Raw genomic sequence first — 23,163 nt, 5'->3', positions numbered from 1 at the left:
TCTTGTAATTAACTGTTGAAAAAAAAATTAAGCCGATTTTTATGGAACTTTTTTGGGCGATATATATCATGGTCTTATAAAACTTACTGAAATATTATGGCCTTACGACAAGTAGTTTAATTTTAAAAATTCATCAAAGTTTGAGAAAATGAGTAGTTCTTTTGACATTTGTTGAAATTAAAATTAGATGATTTTGGTATAACGATAAATGCTTGGTCTTAATGAACATACTAAACAATTAAAGTCTTACAAAAAACTGGCTCAATTATTAAAATTATTGATTTTTTAAAATTTGCTTTTAAAAAATATTCCGACTGGGTTGACGTGTTCGATTTTCAATAATGTGTAATAAATCGACTTCGAATACTTTTAACTACTCATAAATTAATTTATCTATCATGAATTAAGTCGATTATTTACACAAATCGGGAAGTTCATGTAACTTGTCTCAAGGCAAAATACCAATGCCAACTAGTTTAAATAAATATAATATGATGAATTATGATAACATATATCAGTTTTTCTGAAATATGTTTTAATTTATTGCTTCTTCGTTGAATCAATATTAAGGGAAATGGAATTTAATTTATTTCTTTTTTGTTCCTATGGGTTTATTTCGCCTGAATCGTTCATGCATATAGGAGCGCAGTGAATGCCTAGAAACAATCTGAGTTCAGAAACCATAATGTCGCGCAAAAAAGCCAAAAAAATATTGGGGATTGTAAAGCATTATACTTGGCTTGTCCCCCCACTTGGAGTGCCTGTCAGCCTAACCGCCTAACACTGGCGCACTTGTCGCGCACACAGGCTCACGGCGGCTCACGAAATCGCGCGGCCTCAGCTCTCAACAGTTGGTTGCCGAAGTCCGTTCAGTGTAAACGTGTTCAGTGTTGTGTCGCTTTATGTGTATGTCCCTCCGTTCAAATCGTTCAAATATCAAAACACCCGCCAAGCAAATTGTACATAAAACTTACATCTGAAACTAATACTCGAAATCCGTTGTTGTGATATAAAATTATAATTGATTGTAATATTGTGTTGTAATATCATTTCTCCCTGTGTGAAAATTTTCAGTGTGTGTGACCAGACACTTTGCGTGCGCGAGTGTTGGTTTTAGTATATATCGATTTGAGCCCTTTTGATGGAAATACAGTATACAGTATTCAATGAGGTCAATTGCTAAGTTAAATATGTAGCCAGGTATGTCAGTCTTGAATCTTATAAAATACGATTGACTTGGTTTTTAACTTATTTGCGAATATTGTAATTTTGCGTTCCGGAAACTTGGGTTTTAGTGTTGCACATTACAAATCGGATTATCTCCGAACATGTGGCGCGTGCTACAGTGCGTTGCAAAATTTTCTTTCGAGCTGAAGGAATGTGTTCTAAGTAATTGTCTAGCTTTACTATTTAATTTTTTTATTAATTTTGTTCTGCAACCTGCTTTTTTACAAACAAAAGGCAGCAACTGCTAATAATGTACACCTATTCCACGTTTTACACGGAAGATAGGTTCCATAAACAACCGTGTAATTCGAAAAGTTCACTCTTGTATGGAAAAACCGTGCTGTCTAAAGGCTGTTATAGCCTTTGAGACAGTTTTTAATATGGTGAATAACAAACAAATTAAACGAAAAATAAATATTAATTTATTTAATATCATACACATTTTATAAATTATAAGAATATTAATTTATTTCAACATTAAAACAAATATAAAAACCTATTTTAAATATTGGATTTCACACTATTAGCCTTTTTACAACAATCCCTTCACTTTGAAATATTTATATATATATATATATATATATATATATATATATATATATTAAATTGGGCTAAATGACTGACTGGTTAAAGGCCTTAAATAAATAAATAAATATTTATTAACGCTTAAAACGATTTGTATCACTTTAAATATGCCAAAATAACACTTTTTTAAAAAATAGATATATTGTTATTTTCAAGTAATAATTAGAAAAACATATCAACCTCATTCAGATACTATTACGTATTATTTTAATGAATCGATTAGAAATTAGGAAAAAACTAGTGGTGCATGGCATCGTGCAAAACATTATTTTTGTTTTTTTTTTTTTGAAAATTTTGAAAAGAAATTGGTTTTTGAGATCTTTTAAAATTTTTGAGAAAAGTTGACTTTTTTGAAAATTTTGAACTTTTTTCAAAGCAATTTCGCTGCGTTAGCTGCGAAGGGGTGAAATATCAAAGCGCGTAAGCGCTGCGTCGCAGACTAAAGGATAAACATTGTTACGGAACCCATAGAAATGTGAACAAAATTTATACTTATTAATAAAATATCTAATAAATTGTTGTGCTTATATCTAATTAATCTTTTTTGACAGCCAAATGGTAGTTTTTTTTCTGTTTGTATTGGATATCCGAAACAGCAAGACATGCCTTTCTAAAAATTTAATAAGTTTTTTATTTTGTCGATACAAATAAAATGTTTTTTGAATTATTGGAATCGGACGCTCCATTCTTTCAAAAACTGAATTACCATTTTTGGAACTTTGAAACGGCTGAACCTGCCAAAAACTATTCTTATCAATAGGAATCGAATGTTTTTTTGAAACATTGAAATCGGTTAATCCGTGTTCTCGAAATCGTCGACGAAAAATTGCATCCGCACATACATACAAATACACACACACATACATCAATTTTTTCTAAAAATAAGATATGCCAAAAAGTTCAGGAACTTTTAAAACGTTAAGATATGCAAAAATTTGCAGTTTCAATTTTTTTGCGATTACTATAACTTAGCCCCACGGGAAGTTGAAAATTCAGATCGGGACGTGTGCAGAGAAAAATCAAAATAGAAAAAAAATTGGCCTGATAATATGTGAACAAGCGCGTAAATTTGCTGAATACTTACAGAACAATTATTTTAATGTTATAATTGTCTGAATATAGATTGATTGCAACTACATTTTGTATTGCGAAATCACCTGGGATTCGGAGACAATGGCACAACAAGATGTTGATACATGGATAGTAATTGTTTTGTTGTAAATTTACGTATCATCAGACATGTTTAACGCTTTAGTTTTTCAATTGATGCTAATTAAATCAAATGTTTTCACGAGAAAATCTTGGAATGATAGTCAGAAAAAATTTACTAATTTATTATTCCAGGCGCACCGCAAAAGTTATGTTAATAATCTCGTAATTGATGACACATCAAAATCTTACTGACAAACCAAAATAAGTGATTTTTGAAAATAATGTAATTATAATTACATTACTATGTATTTTATATAATTTTTAAACGTGTAATTCAATATTTACATATGATAGTAATAAGTACTAGTATCTATCTTATAATATGCTTACTCACTTAAGATGTGTTTTTGGTAGGTTTTTGAGAAAACGTCTTAACGAGGTTTCGCCGTGTGTGTTTAGTTTTGTGGAAATTATCAAATACAAAGTATTTATTTCATTTGGTACCGATCTAACTAACTATTTTTCTTAAGGATTTGTCAATTTTTAGATTAATCTTAAGAGCAGCATAAGTATCACTAGAATATAAGTGCAATCCATTCGGAAATTTTGTACCAGCTCCATTTTGATTAATTATTAATATCTTCATAATTTTCCGAAGTGATATTTTTCCTCGTAACATCCAACTCTCAATATCATACAAATAAATACAACAAGATGTTAAAATTTTATTTTTTGCATACCTACCTAATGGACATTGCTTTCATTATATCTTTTATGCATTTCATTCATTGTGATTTGTGATATTGCGCAATCTGTTTACAATGCAAACTTTGCATATACAATAGATAATTCTGAAATGTTGCATTCTACAAACATAATAGTTTGAGATTAATTATATAGTGTATATTGTTTTTTTAAGCTTTATATTACTTATTTTTTATTTTTTTTTGTCAGTAGACTTTGCCTATGGTTTGGCACAGTATCAGATTGACAGAAAATCTTTGTGCAGAAATTCCAATAATTATAATTATTGCAATAATTATAATAATTATTAATTGCTCATCTCAATTTTTAATGCTATTTTTGCAGCATTGCTTATTTCAATTGTTAATGGTATTTTTTCTTTAAAACTGTTTGTTAACCAGATCTAACGCATTATTTGAAATTATGAATTATATAAGAGTTGAATAAAATGCAAATGCTTTGTTATACAAACATTCATAGTTTTATTTGTTGATTTCATCGTTGCTCAGTGATAAAAGCTTTGGCCCTTCAACCACACAGACTTCCATAACGGCCTCGGTCTGATATCAAGTAGTTGTGACATCCGTTTTTACTTGAAATATTAGAAATGAATATGCGATCACATGAAAATAGCTCTTTCTCTATATAGCTACATCAAATAAAAAAAATTAATAACATCAATACGAGAGAAATTACGAAAAAAATAAATTGAAAATTGAAAATATATATTCCTTATTGAGTGTAGTTTGTATAAATAAATTCATTATAGACAAAACGAGCAGATACATTAAATTTATTAATTGTAATCTCACAAAATCATAAATTGGCGTTCGAGAACTACTAATCTGATAAGTGCTTCAATGACACTTTATTAATATTAGATTCGAGCCATTTTCGCATAAAAATCATTGACTCATGATTTATCTATTACTGACATAAACGTAAGTAATAAATAGCTTTGTTGTCAAATATTTACGAGATGATTAATAACATATAAATTTTATTAGGGATACGCAATAGAAAATTGATGACATCAAATATTTTACATTTTTCATAACAATTATATATTTTTTCAACAATTATAGTGATTTTTTTAAATTATTGCATATATATTTTTCAGGTCATTACGTTAAAAAATAATTTAATTTATAATCAGTATTTCCTCGTAGACAAATGTTCAAATTACCATTTAATTTGCATTTACTCCAGCTAACTGGTAAAATAACAATATTATTGCTGTATAAAAAAAGGCGTGGCTCGCCCGTAGGTAAGCGGTTAAGAGCGACGGGACCTGAATCAGAGGTCCCGGGTTCGATACCCACTTCGAGCAGCCTGTTGTCAGGCAACATTGACAACGATTTTCACTTGGAAATATAGATAGCAATATGTTTCCAAGACAAAATAGTCCTCACCCGTCATTGTTGCACCATACTTGCCCTATTGCAGAGATTGTAATAATAAAAATTTATCATACAGAGATGTGACAACTGTTTGGGTTGCCATCTTTAATAAAATAAACGTAGTTTGTAAGATATTAATCACAACAGCTCATAGAACCCATAAGTTCTGATCGGTGTTCAAATAAAATTATAACTAGCTGTAAGTGGAATTCTGTCTTAAGGCAATTAAGGCATTAAGGCAAATTGCTGGAACTTCCCGTACCAAAAATTATTATTTTTTTAAAAACGATTAACATTTTTGAAAAAAATTTACTTCAAAAAAATAAGATTTTTGACAAACAATTAGACAAAAAATTACTTTTTTTAAAAAAAAATTTTTTTTAATTTTTTTTTTTATTTCTTTTTTTTTGAAAAAAAAATGTTGTCTTTATTTTGACATATTTTGAAAGATCTAAACTTTTTTTCAAAGCAATCGTTCTACTTTAACTGCATAAAGACGAAATATCAAACCGCGTAAGCGCCGCGTCGACGTCTAACGCGTAAACATTGGTACGGAACCCATAGGAATGTAAACCAAAATTATACTTATTGTTAAAATCTCTATAAAATATCTGATAATTTGATGTGCATATGTCTAATGATCATTTTTGACCGCCAAACGGCATTGTTAACTTCCCGTAGGGCAAGTTATAGTAATCGCAAAAAAATCGAAAATGTAAATTTTTATATATCTTTACGTTTCAGAGGTTTCTGAACATTTTGGCATACCTTAGAAAAAATGGATGTATGTGTGTGTGTATGTGTGTATGTGTGTGTGTGTATGTATGTATGTATGCATGTACGTGTGTGTATGTATGTGCGGATACAAATTTTCGTCGACGATTTCGGGAACACGGGTCAACCGATTTGAATAATTCAAAAAACATTCGATTCGTATTGATAAGGAGACGTGCTGATTAGTTTTTGGCGAAGGCAGGTCTAGCCGTTCCGAAGATACGGGGCAAAAAGTGCCGAAAACGGTAACTCAGTTTTTGAGAGAACGGAGCGTCCGATTTGAATAATTCAAAAAACATTTCACAAAAATTTTCATTTTCGATTTTTTTGCGATTACTATAACTTGCCCTACGGGAAGTTAAAAAAAAAGGCACAACCACACCCAGTCTCTCCTTCTAATATTATTTATTTTAATAAAATCTATTTTTAAATTAAAAAGAATGCGGAGGAGTACATGTTAGCAGATCATATAAATTATAAAATAAAATCAAATTATTTTTTTACTCAATTGGCTAAAAATATATATGCATTATTTTCAAAAATCACTGAAAATGTAATTGATATAAAGAATGTACAAATATTGATGCTATCAATTTTATATTAAAGTATTCTTAGTAAAATTTACAAGTTATTAGTATAGTTAACAAATTATATAAATTATCATTAAAAGAAAAACTTATTTTTCGCTCTTTAAAAGCAATTCGGTCTACAGATCATGTTAATGCAGGAGCACTGACAACTCAATGCAATAATGGAAACTTGTTCGAAGAAACATACTATTCCTTCCTTTGGACCTTATCTCAAAATTAGTATAGTTTAGCTGTTATGATGACTGTCGCTACCTTATCCTGGCACAACCGTACTCAATCTGAAGAAAAGTTTCAAAGATATTTGCAAGGCACATATTTTTATAAAAATCTAAATATGATTACCACATATCAAGGCAATGAATAAAAAAAAATTAAATATTTCTTTTATATTTTGACACATTTTACAAAATATTTATATGTCATGAAGATCTTTGAATAACAAACATATTTTATGAATATGTTGATGTTTAATTAATAAATCTTTATTGAATTTGTATTTAATATGAAACATTAACAATTGAATGATCGATAAACGTAAAACATACATTGTATGATGCTAAAAATAATACGATGTACATTATTATCATTGCCAGTGCTATTTCTGTGTTAAATTACATGATAAAAAGTTGACTGCATTTTAAGTAAAAAGTAGTTCACATGGAAACTTCTCTCTTGATTGTATGGATTTCAGAACTGAAATGGAAGAACTAATTAGTTTTGATTCGTGTTTCGTTAATAACATTAGTAGAAACAAGTCAACACAGTAACTTATTTGAAACAACCATCGAGATAGAAGAAAATTTACATTAGGATAGTTGACTTGTATTTTTTTGTTTGTTTTATTTGTTTATATTGAAAACCTTTTACTGAATAATTTCTTTCATTAACATTATATATAAAGATACATAATGATACTAAATACTATCAAAATTCCATGTATCCGCGGTGGGATCAGGTGTTTTACATTTAAAATGCAACTTCACTCGTATTTTATTATGCCACATCAGAAAGATGCAGTTATGATAAGATTGTGCGTTTGATTTTGTGCTTTTTCTAGGTTAAGTTTTCTATTAAAGCTTCAATATTCGAGTTTGACATACATCAACAAACACCCCGAGTACAAATACCAAGCAACATGACATCCAATAGATTATATTATTTTCTATTTTACAAAAGAATTATTAGACAATATAATAGAAAAAATAAACCATTATGGCAACAAAAAAATGAACAATTATACTGACTAATCAGTGGCATATCCTAAATGCGAGAGAAAGAAAAAGGTATTGTATTGTTTGTTCTGACAGAAAAGCACCAGGAGGAAGGCGAACAACATTTTATTGTAAAACATGTCAAAATCCATTTATTAAAGAACGTCACCATTCTTTATAAAATGATCAAAAATAAATTAGTATTATAAATGTATGTTCTTCAATGGCCACAAATTTTTATCGAACAAATTGCATAACATACGCAATGAAATCAAGTTTACAGCCGGTAAAATAGATTGTTTTGAAATCGGTGCCGTCCCGTAAGGGTTAAAAACCTGATCGATTAGCAAATATTTAGCACGTTAAGAGCATGTTAACAGTAACAAATGACTATGGAGTAAATTAGTTTTACAAGTCATATACAAAGAAATAAATCAATTTAAATTTTAAATTTTCCACTTTATTTCATTTTATTCGAATGTGGTTTGATTTTGTACATAAATAAAAATTTTATCACAATTCTAGTGTAAATCGTGGAAAATTTTGCCGTGAAGCAGATATATTTAGGACATCGTGCCACTCCATAAAAATACTGACGCCATAAAAGACAATAAAGTTTTACAATGATATAAATGTTTACATCTCGTGTTTATGAAATCAGATAAACTCATGTGTTGAAATCAAATAATATTTACAATAATACTTTGATTTAACAGCTTTTCTTCTATGCATTGACAAAATAGATTATGGACTTAATCATATCAATAGTAAACGATAAGTTGTTTGTGTCCGTTCAGAAAACTGTTATGATATTATGGAATTTTCGTATGTTTTCAGACGTATATGCATATGTCGTGCAATAATATAAATATTAGGTTTGGGGTTTGCACATGTGTAAACATATTTTGAGTGAAATTATGATGTAGCGCTAGTTTGCTGGTTATCACAGAGATGTACTAAGAATCATCATCTAATATAATAATGCCTAAGGTTTGTTATAGTAATCGTCCAAAAACCAAAAATGATTTTTTTGCATTTTTTCACGTTTTAAAGGTTTTTGAAGATTTTGGCACACCTTAGAAAAAAAAATGAATATGTGTATGTATGTATGAGAAGCGCAGTTATATTTATTTAACGTTTTAGAGAACATTTTTTTGTTTTTTTGGAAGTCTAAAAAATATTTAAACTAGTTGGGTGTATGGCATCGTGCCTTAAGGCAAATTGCTGGAATTTCCCGTACCGTAACAAAATGTGCGAGGAATACTGAATGTTTTCAAATAGATTATTATAAATATTGTTTAAAAAACTAAAAAAAAGAAATAATAATAATTATACAATTTTTTTCCAAAATCAATTTATTTGTTAAAACAAGCTGAAAGTTCTTTGAATCCTTTAAATTGGACGCTTAGTTCTCTCAAAAACTGCCATTTTTTGCACATTTAGCTCTGTATATTCGAAATGGCTGGGCCTGCCATTGTTAAAAACTAATAATCACTTTTCCCAATCATTACTAATTGAATGTTTTTAGATCATTCAAATCGGATGCTCCGTTCACTCAAAAACTCGATTTCTATTTTCGGCACTCTTTGCACCGTATCTCCGTAACGGCTGGACCTGCCTGCTTTCGAGCGCACAGCTCAACCGATTTGAATGGTTTGAAAAACATTTGATTTATATTGATAGGGAAATGTGCTGATTAGTTTTTGTCAAAGGCAGGTTCAGCCGTTGCGGTGATAAAAAGCAAAGAGTGCAGAAAATAGAAATCGAGTTTTTGAGAGAACGGAGCATTCCATTTGAATAATCTAAAAAATAATCAATTTGTAATGACGGGGAGAAGTTTTGATTAGGTTTTGGAAAAGGCAGGTCCAGCCGTTTCAGAGATATCGAAATGTGCAAAAAATGGCAGTTTTTGAGAAAACTAAGCATCCGATTTGAATGATTCAAAAAACTTTCTGCTTGTTTTGACAAAATAATTATTTTGAAAAAAAAAAATATTCCAAACAATTTTTTTTTCTCTTTCCAAATAATTGACATTATTATAATTCTGGCTAAAGTTTTAAAGCTCACTTATATACTTTAAATAATTAATTTTAACTTTATAATTCAACTTATATATCTCTTATAAATATTAGACAATGTGACAGTATTTATAATATTCTATATGAAAACATTTAATATTTTTCGAACATTTCGTTGCGGCACGGGAAGTTCCAGCAATTTGCCTTAAGGCACGATGCCATACACTACTAGTTTGAAATTAATTTTGAAAATTACAAATTCCACTAATATGATTTTCTATCATATATTATTCTGTAATATAATAATATGGCTATCATACAAAAGAATAATGAATATTAATTTCTTTGAATAATCGTAGTATTTTTAACTTCCCATAGGGTAAGTTATAGTAATTGCAAAAAATCGAAAATAAAAATCTTGGCATATCTCTACGTTTCGAGGATTTCTGAACATTTTGGCGTAACTTGCAAAAATGGATATATGTGCTTATGTGTGTAAATGTATGTGTGCAGTATTTTTTTTAATATATTTTAACAGCAATCAGAACCTTACGTCCTATGAGCTGTTGGGCTGAAACTTCTTTTTTCTTCGCATTTTTTAGATGGCAACCCAATGGTTAATCCATCCATATTTGATGATTTTTTGTTATTAGATTTAATCTAATAGGGCTGACTTTTTATTGGTGCAGCAATGCTGGGCAAGGGCTATTATATATTTCCAATATATTGCTATCTATATTTCCAAGTGAAAATTGTTGTCACTGCTGCCTGAAAACAGGCTGCTCGAAGTGGGTATCGAACCCGGGACCTCTGATTCAGGTCCCGTCGCTCTTATCCGCTTACCTACGGGCGAGCCATGTGTGTAGTATGTATGTATGTATGTATGAATGCCATTGAAAATATTCCACATCAAATTGTCAGGTATTTGGAAAAGATTTTATTAAGTACAATTTGCGTTGACATTTTTTTTGGTTCCCTATGATGATCAAAGTTCACTCATATTCCAAACAATGTCCGCGACATTTTCGACAACATAAATCAACTGACTTGACTGATTAAAAAAAAAACCTTTAGATCGTACTGACGGTTCTTTTTTGCGTAAAGCACATGCCTAGCCGTTTCAGAGTGAAAAGTGCAATTTCATATTGATGAAATTTACAGTATTCCTAATATTTAATTGGAAAATATTTAAAATAATTGTTATTATTGATTATTTTCAATATTTGAAGGATTAATTACAGTTAGGGAAATTACAGCAATTTGTCTTAGGGCATAATGCCATTATTTTATAAATTTTTTATATAATACACGTCGATTCTGAACATTTATTGTTAGTTTTAAACATTTGTTTTTAACTTACGAGTTATAACTCCAAACCGATTTGAAATATATTCGACTATGTTCTGTAACCTTTCCGAATCATTTGCCTCCAAGAAATGCCAAATACAGAGTCTGTTTTAGATATTTTCTTCCGCTGCATATGGTCTAGTTTTATGACGTTGTCCATAATCGATTTATTAACCAATTATGATTCGAATCTTATAAATTGTTATAGTTGAAATACGACCCTGTTGATAATATATCGACAGTTGCCATTCTAAATCACGAAATACATATCCGCGCTAACCTGTGACCGCGGGGGCGCTGTTTCATGCCTTTTATGCTGTTTCACCCCCGCCGCCGAGTAGTATAGTATAGTTTAATATAGTATACTAGAACTGGTGTAGTTTTGCCGTATATGTATATCTGTACTATGTATATGCATGCTGGCCGCTTTATTTATAGACGTTCCGACGCTGCGACATGCAGCACAAATAATTAACTAGAACCCTACAGTAATCCACACAAAACAACACATGCCATGTTTTATTTCCAGCTGATTTTATTTCGTACTAGAACATGCGTCGAATTCATTAGGAAAAGAATCAAATTTGCCACGATTTTTTGTTAATTTGAATTTAATTAAAAAGCAACTAGTTGTAGCTGGCACTTCGCTTTAATAATTGAGATTTAGCTATTTCGATAAAAGTTGCAGCTTTTTATTTGAAAATAAAGTCTTTTTTCGCTCCTTTAGGCTTCTGTCACATAATGTCTATGTATATAATGGTATTAAAAACTATGTATTTGCTGTGCGATCAGGCGTTTTACTCATAAAACCTTATTTCATGTATATGTCAGAAAGTTTGTGCGTTTTCTAGGTTAAATTTTACATCTAAATCCTGACTGCACAGCAGCAATTTTTTTGAAGTAAAACTTCTTTAGACGCGACTAGGGAGTAAATCTGTGAAAATGCAACGGAAGAGCGTTACGCTCGAGTCGAGTGCCAATGTTTCGTCATTCGCTCTCGATGATATCATTTCTATACGGGTCGATTGCGATTGGTCGTCGTGTCGCGTGAGTATTATTGCTTTGATTGTATGCGTATACGTAGTATGTTCCTGCGTATAGTGAAAAAAAACGAAAAATCTGTGCCGTGTAAGAAACGTAAGATTATTGAAATAGTTTGTATTGTTCGTGGTTATTTTATATTTATTGGCAAGGCACATACTACAGCTGCTCATAGAATGAGACTGTATTGTTAGCGAAATAGTCAAAAAAGCAAACAGTCAATGACTATATGTTAAATTTAATTACATGACAAGCGAAACAACTGTTCTCGTTCAAATGTCAAAGCTTACAATTTCATTTTACTGATCCTGAACGTAAAGCATTACAAAGTTGCATATTTTTATAAATAGTTATTAATAATGAAGAATGAATTAATATTCAGATTTATAACTCTAAACAAGTAACAGCAGTAGTTTGTGTAGCTGTGAATCATTTATATACAAAAATACTTTATAATGTACATCTATGAAATTTATTTATTGCTAGTGTTAATGAAATTATTCAAGATCGTTATATTACAGCTGTTCACTATGTGAACGAATATTATAGAATTGATTAATTAGCAATTACTTCATTTCTCTAATGCAATTTCTCTAAGGTTGAAGTTCTAAATGCTAATTACAATGACAAACCGATCATGTCGTATTTGAAGTATGACTTTAATTACATTATTGTTTTCCAATATTATAAATATTTTTACTGCTATTATAAATATATAATTTATAATTTATTATTATGTAAATATGAATAATGGTTGCCATTAATAAATGTGTGCATCACGAGAGTTACCATATTACTAATGAACATTATTCAAAATTGGTATATGATGTATTTATTTTTAACTTAAATGCCTTAAACTTAAAAAAATAAATTTTTGAAATAAGCAGCACGTTTTGAAAAAAACGACGGTAAAATATCCTTTTTTTGGCTCACATGCATATTGGGGCTAATTGTCGGATAAAAAAAAATAGAAATGTTATGGCAACACTATGTTACGGGCCTACCTTTGTTATCAGCTACCAACAAATAAATAGCTTTTCCACAGTTTGTTACTACACCAATTCATACGTATAAACGCCCGTAACATAGCGTTGTCATAACATTTATATTTTATCTGAGAACTTTGATCTCAAAGGATTCAGAATAACTTGAAATATCGAGAAAACATAAAATTAACGATTCAGAATATCTGACGAAAACAACTTCTTCGGGAAGTGATTTTCGATTCATTTCATGGTGAATCAAAATAGTGACATTTTTTTTCTAAAAAATATTTAGGAATTATCATCCCGTTTGTCACTTCAAATCAGAGATTCCCAAACTTTTTGGTGTTGTTGGCCTTGCGCTGGATACTTATTTACGCAATATCGTTTTTTTAATTTCCCAATTGCATTAAATGTTCAAAGTAAAGTTACTTGTATACATTAATTATACGAATTTAATAAATGTAAATGTTTAATTCTCAACAGCTGGCAACAATTTTGTACAGTTTAATCATACATCTCCCGGCTAATGAATCTACATATTCAGATACATCTTTTTTTGTTAGAAAATCACTATTTTACAACTAATTGTTTTTTATCTTTAGTATTCAGAAATATTATGAAATCTTCAAAAGCGCAAAGATTTCGCAGTTATTTTTATAACTGATTATAGTTATTTTGGAAGCCGAAAGCTCATAGCTCTATAGTAATTACATTTTGATTTGTATGCGATTATTAGTTATAAATAAACATAATCACGAATAATGCAAATATTAAATACGCCAAAACCTGACACAATGAGCTTATTCAAATATTGTACGAAGTTTAATGAAATGTCACGTTAATTAAATATACATTAAATGGTATGATGAATATATCACGATATATATATATATATATATATATATATATATATATATATACGATATGAGGTGTGTTCAAAAAGTACCCGGAATTACTAATAATTAAATTTCGCGGGTCTGGAGTGTCTGATTGTCAAAATTTTTTTTTATTGTGTTGGTATACATGCCCCTAAAGTATGATGAAATTTTCAGCTATATTCACTGTTTACTTTGTCTGTGGTAGTCGCTAAGGTTCGACGTGTTTTTCTGAGCTCGGCGATTTTTACAATGGAAGAATTGAAAAGTCAAAGAATTTGTATTAAATTTTGCGTAAAAAATGAAATAAAGTGTTGCAAAGTGCAAAAATTCACCAGATATGGCTCCGTGTGACTTTTTCCTATTCCCAAAGTTGAAGAGACCCATGAAAGGACGGCGGTTTTCCTCGATTGAAGAAAATCGCTGAGAGTGCTCAAGGACATATCAAAAAGTTAATATCAAGGGTGCTTCGAAAATTGGAAAAAACGCTGGCATAAGTGTATTATATCTGGGGGGACTACTTTGAAGGGGACCACATTAATGTAGACGAATAAATAAATATTTTTTTGAAAAAACGAAAATTCCGGGTACTTTTTGAACAGACCTATATATATATATATTATATGTTAAATTATCATAATTGCTGATGTTATATACATGCTCAAGGAATATTTTTTTACAAAAACACTAATTATCCAAAATTATATTATAAATCATGATTAAATTAATAGTATTTCAAAAAACTATAATGTTTTAACACTTTACTATCAAAATAGTTAATATTACTAATATTACTATATTAATATACCTTTAACATACATTTAACTCTTTTAATAATATCCCAATATAGGCTATTATTACCAGCTAAAACTATTTTATTTGAGGAAATTGTGTAGTTCTACTATGAACAAGTAGTAAACTATAATAAAATAACTGTTATACTAAATTTTTAGTTAAATATATTTTATTATTATATGGTCAGTAAATATGTACATATAAATAAAGCTTTATTACGTTTTAGTAATAATCACGTGATAATTGAATTTTATGTTACTATAGGTATAGTCATAAGGCATTAACTTCCTGAAGGAGAAGTTTGTTTTCATAAAAAAATCCGATTCGCTAATTTCATGTTTTCTCGACGTATCAAGCCATTCCGAATCGAGTGAGACCAAATTTGGAAAAAGTATTTGTGTCTGTGCGTGTGCGTGAACAGATTTTTTGCCGTAAATCGACATTGTCTCAAAAACGGCTCGACCGAAATTTAAAAGCTATTTGATGTATCTCGATGAGGATTATCATTTCTCAGTTTTGTGCGACGATCGGCCAAGCCGTTTCTTTATAAATAGCAGAAAAGTGAAATTTTTTTCGTCCACGTTTTAACCCGCAATTCTGAATCGATTTTAAAAATTCAAAAACTGTTCGAAAGGTATTGGTTGGGAATCGATGCTGAGTTTTTGGTAGAGATTAGCCGGGCCGTTTTCTTGTAATAAATTGTTAAAAAAAAATTTTCGACGATTTTTATTAATATTTTTTACGGTATACCATTGTCTTATAGATCATACTAAAATATTACGGCCCTACGACTGCTCGTTTATTATAGAGTAATTGTTTCACAAAGTAAGTTGATGAAGATCAAATGCATGGTCAGTATTTTGGTTTTGGGATATAGTAGAATAACTAAGTACGAGCTTTTTTGTTTTTTGTATGGCGAAGGAAATGCGTTTATGCATACTAAACTAGGTCTTTTGTCTGGATATGTCGCGCTCAATACCGCCTGGGTATAGTAACGTCCGCTTATCTCTTGCTTTTTGTCCCCACGAAAACCACCGTGGGGACAAATCACATTTCGTCATGGGGGGATGCTCGAGATTTCTAAAATTCCCACTCGTCTCAAATAAACTTTCGCTCTATTTGGCCCCATTCTTGTATGCACATGCATAAGTATTTAGTATGTATTTATCCAATACCTAATTTGATTTCCAAAACTATACTTTTATTCTTATGCTTTCATTAACACCATTAGTGGAACCAAACTCAAACTCCCAAATAATTTAAAAAAATATATTTTGTCTAATTGACTTTTAGCAGAACAATTTTAAGGTTTGAGTCAGGTATTTAAAAGAAAAAAGAAATCTAAGGCCAAAAAATAGATAATATATTGAAAAGTGTTAATTACCACTTCAACACTTTAAGAAGAAAATACAATAAAATTGCTCAAGTCAAGTCAGTCATTATATGTATGTTGTTTAGCAGAAACTAATTGTTTTGTTACCCAGTGATGGATAAATTAAGAAATAATCTAATTGTAAGTAGTGATAAAGTGTTAATTTCAACATTTTATAGTTTTCGTTTTTTTTTTACATATTAACACTACACATAGACACTTGGAATGAAAAGCATTTTGATCCTCATCATAAAAGAAGTTCAGGATTGAAGAAATAGCTACTTATAACTTTCTATATTTGTAGAAGGCAATAAGAAACTACCACATAGAATCAGACCTTTTCTCCATAAAAAACATGTAATTATTATAATTGCTGTTGAAGTGTGAAATATGCTATAAAATCCTATATCCTGTTATATGTATATATAGCGCAATTGTTCATATAATGAGCTGCCTCATTAGCGCGGCAAATCATTGGAAAATAGGTTTTCATTTCTCACAATTAGTGCGCTTGGCTTTTTTAGAGTCAACAAACGATATCAGGTTTTAAAGAAAATCTGCCCGCGTCTAGCTGGTTTAATTATATTTGAACATCAAATTGATATAGTGTTTGCCCTAATTCAACAGAAAAAAAACTATAGTAGGCATATATACTACAGACCGACTCAGGCAAAATGAACTTATATATTTTACTTTATATGACGGCCTGTGTAAATTTATTGAAACATGGAAGAATTTTGGACTTCAAGGAAATAAGGTCTAATATTTTTATATAATTAATGCTGCTGTTTGTAATGGATAAAAAATATTTTTTTGAAAGTTGATCGATGATTAGCACGGCTGGTGTCATTTACTTATAGTGCTTATTGTGTAGTAGTAGAATATAGCAAATAAGAACAAATGTTATTCATTTAAAAATATTGTAAATATTGCATGGTATACCTCAGAAAAAGTGGATGTGTGTGTGTATGTATGTATATATGTTTGTATGTATGTGTGGATACAATTTTTCGTCGACGGTTCCGGGCTAATGGATGAACCGATTTGAAAAATTCAAAGAGCAATTGGTTCATATTTATAGGAATATGTGCTGATTAGTTTTTGGCAAAGGCAGGTCCAGCCATGCGATTTGATTGATTCAAAAAACTTCCTGCTTGTGTTAACGAAACATTTGCTTTTGAGAATTTTTTTATTTCACTTTTTTTTATTTTCCAAAAAAAAATTCGTTTTGAATATAGAAAATGATTCGGATTTTAATTCTAAAGTTGTAAACATCAATTATTTACTTCAAATAAATAGTTTTAACTTAGCAATTTAGTTTCTATAATTCTTTTGAATATTAGACAGTGGTCTTTATTTCAAATCAAATTGATCAAGTTTTGTTTATTTACTTTTCATACAAACATATATAAACGTCGTCGTCCAATTCGTAAGCTCTTATATTTTGTCTATAAAATACGAATAATGAACGAAGTTACAGTACTTATAATAATCTATTTGAAAACATTTAATAAACAAGGAACACATTCCTTGAATATTTCGTTATTTACTTATTCATCACGGTACGAGAAGTTTCAGCAATTTGCCTTAAGGCACGATGTCATACACCACTAGTTTCATATTACTTCGAGAGGCTTATTTAGAGTATTATTCACAAATACTAGTGTTCAAAACCAAACCAAAAAAAAATCGGACTCGATAATTTTTTTTCCTTAAAAACATTTATGGATTTTCTTCGAGATTGTTTTTTTTAATGTTTTTAAAGTTTTATACATTTTTAACTTCCCGTAGGGTAAGTTATTGTAATGGGCCGAAAATCGGAATTGAAAATTTTTACATTTCTCGACGTTTTGAAGGTTTCTGAACGTTTTGGCATACCTCAGAAAAAATGAATGTGTGTGTGTGTGTGTGTGTGTGTGTATGTATGGATACAAATTTTCGCCCACGTTTTCGGGCGTACGGATCAACCGATTTGAATGGTTCAAAAAACATTTGATTCCTATTGATAGGGAAAAGAGCTGATTAGTTTTTGGCAAAGGCAGGTCCAGCCGTTTCGGAGATACGGAGCAAAGTACAGAAAATAGAAATCGACTTTTTGAGAGAACGGAGTATCCGATTTGAATGATCTAAAAAACATTCAATTAGTAATGATTGGGAGAAGTGTTTATTAGTTTTTGGCAAAATCAGGCCCAGCCATTTCGAAGATACGGAGCTAAATATGTAAAAAATTGCAGTTTTTGAGAGAACTAAGCGTCCGATTTGAATGATTCAAAGAACTTTCTGCTTGTCTTAACAAAATAATTGATTTTGGAAAAAAAATTTTTTGTTCCAATTTTTTTTTTATTTTTATTTTTTGTATATCGAAAATAATTCAGATTTTATTTTTAATTCTAACCAGTGGTGTTGTCGAGCCGGAACGCGCCGGAACGTCGTTCCGGCAAATCATTTTTGGGGCGGAACGCGTTCCGGCAAAAAAGATATAAAAAAATCGCTACATACAGAAAATGATTTAATAAGTATATTTTATAAATTATTATTCAACTAATTTTTATTAAATGTTCTTATTATTGTAATAAACGTCGTTCCAGCAAATCATTTTTGGGGCGGAACGCGTTCCGGCAAGAAAAAATATAAAAAAATCGCTACATACAGAAAATGATTTAATAAGTAAATTTTATACGTTATTATTCAACTAATTTTTATTAATTGTTATTATTGTAATAAACATACATACATGTGCACAAAATCGGTTTTGTAATAATTTTTGTTTCTTTCCTTTTCGAACGGAACCGGAAAAAACATGAAAACTGGTTTTAGAACCGGTTTTTAAATTTTAGCGTTCCGGCAAAAAATATTAGCACAACACCACTGGTTTTATCAAAGTCGTTTTTAATTTAGTAACAAATTGAGGTGTATGAACTGAAATATCAATTACAATAAAATAAGTGTAAAAATGTGGCGAATCGCCTCAAATCTGATAAAAATATTGCAATTTTTTTCAGGAACATTTAGATCCAAATAATTATTTTCAAAATTTTGTTCAAAATTAATAGCCATAGTTTTAATAAATGTATTTGGAATTTTGATTAAACTTCGCATGATAATGAAACGAATTTCTTGAATTATTGTAGGCCTATGAGAAATAGTTTAATCATTAAAAAAATAATTATTATAAGCCTATAATTAAACTACTTTTTATAGGCAAGTTATATATTAATGTGGTTGTTTTATTATTCATGCAAAGTTTAATCGAAGTCCTACAACAAAATATTTATTTAAACTTATCTGTTGTAAAATTGTTTTTTAACTCAATTTACTTTTTTATTTACAATTTTTTATTTACCAGAGTTTAAGGTATAGTTGGTCCCTTTTGCACCACCCACTGTTGTACACCAAAAAAATTGTTGAATCTTACTTGAAATTAGAAATATATTTCATAAAACAATTAAATAACGTATACTTACAAACTACATTAACAGTTTTGTAAACTGAACAACGGTGCTCACAAGTTGTGAGTCACAACGAAAAATACTAACAATGAAATAAAATCCTTTTTCATGGATTTCAATTACAATACAGTAGTGTATTTCAAATTTCACATATGTTACTTTAAGACCGAAAAGTGTCCGACACCCTAATATTGCGGATATAAGTTGGACTTGTTTCGGACATAGCGGGCGTTAGTCGAATAAAATAAATAATTTAAGACATTCATATAATGGAAATTGATTGTAGCGAAAAAAGCAATTCTATAAATACAAAAGCATAATAACTCTTTTGCTTTTAATTAAATTAAAAAAAATAATAATTTAATAATTCGATGAATTTTTTGCCATCTAAGGCAAAAATATAAGCCGTTCGATCGCTTGTAAATTTTTACAATCCAAGATCTATTGATAATTTTTTTTAATCATTGTTTTATTGACATTTATTTAGTGGTAAATTAGTTGACAATTTATAGCAAAAGAGTTACCCTGATAGACTTATCGTTTCAATTTCGGCCTACAATTTGATATTTGTATGCATATTCATAGAAACTTTGATCTTTTGAAAATCTGATGAAGGTTCTGTGGAATTGATGATCACTCGATTATTTTAACCTGGTAGTAGATTAAAAAATTGTACTCCTAGACTAGTAATTCCCAACGTGGGGCGCTCGCCCCACAGAAAAATCCATTTTTAAATTCAGAGGGGGGAGGCAAATTAAAAAATTACACGACTTCAACCCACTTGCTTTGGGTGATTTGAATATAATTTGTAAATACTGTTAAAAAATTGTTAAACATATTATGATCATTGTTTAGTCTAAGTAAGCACAGGATGCATGTGCAAATCATATAATTTTTCCATATATATTTCCATAGCTTAGGTAAATACGGATCCCTTTTTAGGTCTAATGCAAACTTTCTCAATATTACGGATTATAGAAAAATTCCAAATTCTGTATATATTAGTCTGTATATTTATAAATTGCCATACCTACCAAACAGCGGTATAATAATTTTCATATTATATTTTTAAATTTAGAATTTTTAGAATTCAGTAAGTTGCGATACTAAGAACACCTTAAGGGGGTATTCTACTGTAGAAGCATGAATTTTGGCCGGTTTTTGAAGCGCTGAATAAAGGAAACAAATAATATTTTTGCTATCGATTTTTTATGATTTGTTTATTGATATTTTATTATTACATAAAAAAAATAATTAAAAAAAAATAGAATTCACAAAGTTATGAGCAGTCAAAGTGGGGGCTCAAAAAAAAAGAGGGCGTCCTGGGGTGCATGGTTCCAACCCTCCTGGTGATCCGAAACATAAAAAATAGATGGATTCTTAATTATTATAGATGCCGCTATCGTATGAACCTTGGATAAGTTAAAAAAAAATTTTGTTTGAATGGCGACAGTTTGAAAAAAAAACATTTTTTTATGTTTTTTTCAACAATTCCGAATTTTTTAAAAATACTAAATGAAAAGTTATAATTTTGGGAAAGGTCCATGCGATAAAGCGATGTATAGTATAGAGAAGATCCTCTCCAAATTTGAAGTAAATCGGTTCATTCGTTCACTCGATATATCCTTACCGCCAGCTCGAAAAAAGTAGTAGTAATTAAATCTTATATCTTATCTTATAATTCTTATCTCATCTTATCTTATAATTCTTATCTCATCTTATCTTATAATCTTGTCTAAAGACGCATTTCTTATATGCTAACACCTACATCATAGGTTCCTATTCGTGTATTTCTATAGCCTTACGTATGCCTATATGTTGCATTCTATACTACATGCCTTACATCTATACCACGCGCTATATTTCATCACATACTCTCAAATCCCTACATTGTATACCGAATACACCTAACCTATATCTACTATATATCCTACTACCTATATATTTTTTTTACACGCTACATTAACCCTACCGAGAATCGAACCCGGGTCCGCCGCGTGGAACGCGACGACCTTAACCGCTACACCACCGTAACGCTACAATTAACCGTCTTTTTTCGCGTGTCGTCGCGCCACCGCAGTATTAATTATCTAATTAATTAGAAAATGACCCGCGGAAACAACAGTGCGTTCCATATTATACTGTTAATGGTGGTACCCGATAGGGAAGTGGTTAAGGTGCGCGACTTCCACGCGGAGGTCCCGGGTTCAATTCCCGGTATAGACAATAGATAATATATATAATAGGTAGAGATAATACATAGGGCGTAAGGTAAACCTATATAATATAGGTGAATATATAAATTAGACAGTAATATTTATAAGAAGTAAAAGGTATGCAGGTATATAATAAGTTAATGACGGTATAGGTATCTCACGGTATGATAAATAATAGATATCTATCTATGATATACAATAATATAATATAGTATGATAGGTAATAGGTTATGTATCATATTATTAGGTTAAGTCTTATAAAGTATTGTAATAAATCTTGAGTACGTTTATATCATAATAAATACATGTAGGTATTAATGAATACAAATAATACCAGAATAAATATTATTAATGTCATTGAAGAATATAAATCATGTACTCAATGATTCCCTCATACTTGTACAATTTAATGTATAGACTAGCTGTATATAATAGAGTTAATTATATAATAAGTCAATATATTACATTTGTGAGGTCTTATCGAAATATATCAAATTTTTTGAAGCGGATTTTAAATTTCAGCGTTCCGGCAAAAAAAAAAATTAGCACAACACCACTGATTCTAACTATAGTTCTAATATACTTTAAACAAATAATTTCAACTTTGCAATTCAGTTTATATAATTCTTATAAATATTAGACAATGTTGCAATATTCATAATAATCTATTTGAAAACATTCAGTATTCCTCGAACATTTCGTTACGGTACGGGAAGTTCCAGCAATTTGCCTTAAGACACGATGCCACCCACCCCACTAGTTTTTTTTAAATTATACTTATACTACACTTATTTGATTCTATTATATTTATTTGTCTATATTTGTTATTTTATTTCGTTGTTTTTTTAAAGTAAATATTTATAAGTTAGATTTTTTATTTATTAGATGTACATCCATTAATAATGATTAATTTTTTATTTATTTTTTAATATTAACAGCAATCAGAACCTTACGTCCTATAAGTTGTTGGGCTGAAACTTCTCCTTACTTCCTATTTTTTTGATGGTAACCCAATGGTTAATCCATCCATATTTGATGATTTTGTTATTAGAATTAATCTAATAGGGCTGACTTTTTATTGATGCAGCAATGCCGGGCTAGGGCTATATTCACTTGGAAACATATTGCTATCTATATTTCCAAGTGAAAGTTGTTGTCACTGCTGCCTGACAACAGGCTGCTCGAAGTGGGTATCGAACCCGGAACCTCTGACACAAGTCCCGTCGCTCTTAACCGCTTACTTACGGGCGAGCCCAATAATTAAAATGAAGGTCGATTTGAAACTGATAAAGGCTTATTTGTTGATATACTAAGTAACCTGTCGGTTGGAAGAAACGAAATAACTTTATATATCACATAATATATTAACCTTATAATGGAT

At 29.9% G+C, this 23,163-nt stretch overlaps 1 protein-coding gene and 1 pseudogene across 1 annotated transcript in view; one reads left to right on the top strand and one right to left on the bottom strand.

Annotated features, from left to right (window-relative positions):
• The window catches only part of LOC113385533, a 53,739-nt pseudogene that overhangs the window by 21,982 nt on the left and 8,594 nt on the right, over positions 1-23,163 (bottom strand).
• LOC113385531 overlaps positions 1,057-23,163 on the top strand; it is a 243,216-nt gene continuing 221,109 nt past the window's right edge. The window contains exon 1 of the mRNA XM_026623385.1: positions 1,057-1,200. The gene's annotated coding sequence lies outside the window, so the exon portion shown is untranslated. The remainder of the gene's footprint in view (positions 1,201-23,163) is intronic.

The sequence above is a fragment of the Ctenocephalides felis genome, unplaced genomic scaffold, assembly GCF_003426905.1.
Source record: "Ctenocephalides felis isolate EL2017-DRISC unplaced genomic scaffold, ASM342690v1 CF-g0.4_SCAFFOLD_03571, whole genome shotgun sequence".
Classification (NCBI taxonomy): domain Eukaryota; kingdom Metazoa; phylum Arthropoda; class Insecta; order Siphonaptera; family Pulicidae; genus Ctenocephalides; species Ctenocephalides felis.
Note: the sequence above shows the minus strand (reverse complement) of the source record. Positions and strands in the feature narration are given on the sequence as shown.